Source organism: Nicotiana tabacum, chromosome 6, assembly GCF_000715075.1.
Source record: "Nicotiana tabacum cultivar K326 chromosome 6, ASM71507v2, whole genome shotgun sequence".
In the NCBI taxonomy this organism is placed as follows: Eukaryota; Viridiplantae; Streptophyta; class Magnoliopsida; order Solanales; family Solanaceae; genus Nicotiana; species Nicotiana tabacum.
In genome coordinates, this window is record NC_134085.1 from 91,826,883 (window position 1) to 91,828,658 (window position 1,776).

Sequence of the window (1,776 nt, forward strand, 5' to 3'; positions counted from 1 at the left end):
ATGCCGCAGTAGTTATATATGTGGATCGGGCTGCACGCCGCAACAGATATTATATTGGATCGGGTTGCATGCCGCAGCAGATATTATATTGGATCGGGTTGCACGCCGCAACATATATTATATTGGATCGGGTTGCACATCGCAATAGATATTATATTGGATCGGGTTGCACGCCGCAACATATATTATATTGGATTGGGTTGCACGCCTCAACAAATATTATATTGGATCGGATTGCATGCCACAACAATGTTAAATGATAAGGAATCGGGTTGCGTGTCGCAATAGTATTGTCATTGTATTGATTGTAGACATCGAGTATTCTTTTATACTTTATTAAGTTTCTTATAGAATTGATATGTTTCCCCCTCCCTTTTAAACTGTTATTACCTATTTATATTTTTGTTGTATATTATATAACTGCACAGGTTTATCTGGAGTCTGGTCCTAGCCTCGTCACTACCTCGCCGGGGTTAGGCCAGACACTTACAAGTACATGGGGTCAGTTGTGCTGATACTACACTATGCACTGTGTACAGATCCAGGAGCAGCTTTTGGACAGTATTTGGAGGGCTTCCTTCAGTCCACTCGGAGACCGAAGGTAGACCTGCTAGAATCTGTAGGCCCTGGCGTCTCCCTCTATCTCTATTTCCTATTTCTTTTTCTTTTGCTCAGAAATAGTGTATTGTATTTTCTTCATACCTTGTATGTAGTAACATTTATACAGTCTGTGACACTGTGACACCGGCTTTTGGGTATTTGAGGTTTTAAAAGTTGTAATAGACGTAGACTTAAGATATTTAATTGTTGACTTCTGCTTATTTACTTAAGATTCTATTGTTATCATGTTATCGCCTTGTGTTTGTTAAAATGAAGCAATATGAAAGTGTAGTAGGTAGTTAAGGTTTGGGATTCTTAGCTCTCATGAGTAGGCGCCATCACGACTCCCGAGGGTAGGAAATCCGGGTCGTGACACACTTAATGGGTCTATATGATTAAGATCTATAACAAAGACTTAATTTCATTAAGGTACTATCATCTACATTCATTACGTGTTATCGCCACCTGCGATAGAACAAAATAGAAGGATTCAATCAGCAGTGGTAGTATAAAAATTTGCACGACAGAGAAGAATAGAAGTGAAATTGTTCCTAACTCCATAGCCTCTGGAAGATAAGTACAGACGTCTCCGTACCGATCCTCCAGAAACTACTAAGTTCGCTCGTGACTCATGTGACCTATGTAACCTAGTACTCTGATACCAACTTGTCACGACACGGAATTTCCACCATCGGGACCGTGATGGTCCCTAAAACTTCACTTGCTAGGCAAGACAACATTAGAACAATTTTTTACTGAAATAACTGAAATATTCTAAGTACAATGCAGAAGCTAAACCAACCAAACATCTATTACAAATCCATGAACCTTGTGTCACAAGTGCACAAGCTTCTAGAGTAATACATATAAGGGTCTAAAAAAATACAAAATTGTTTAAATGAAAAGATACAGCTAAATAGAAAAACGAAGGGGACTCCAAGAGCAGCGGGAGATGAACAACTGTGCCTCAAGTCTCCATAAATGCTTGATCCAAGCACGCTAATAACCGCCGGTGGGACCGATTCCAAAATCTGCACAGTGTGTAGAGTGTAGTATCAGTACAACTGACCCTATGTACTGGTAAGTGCCGAGCCTAACCTCGATGAAGTAGTGACGGGGCTAAGGCGGGTCACCTACACTATAACCTGTACGCAGTATATATAATAATGATAGAAT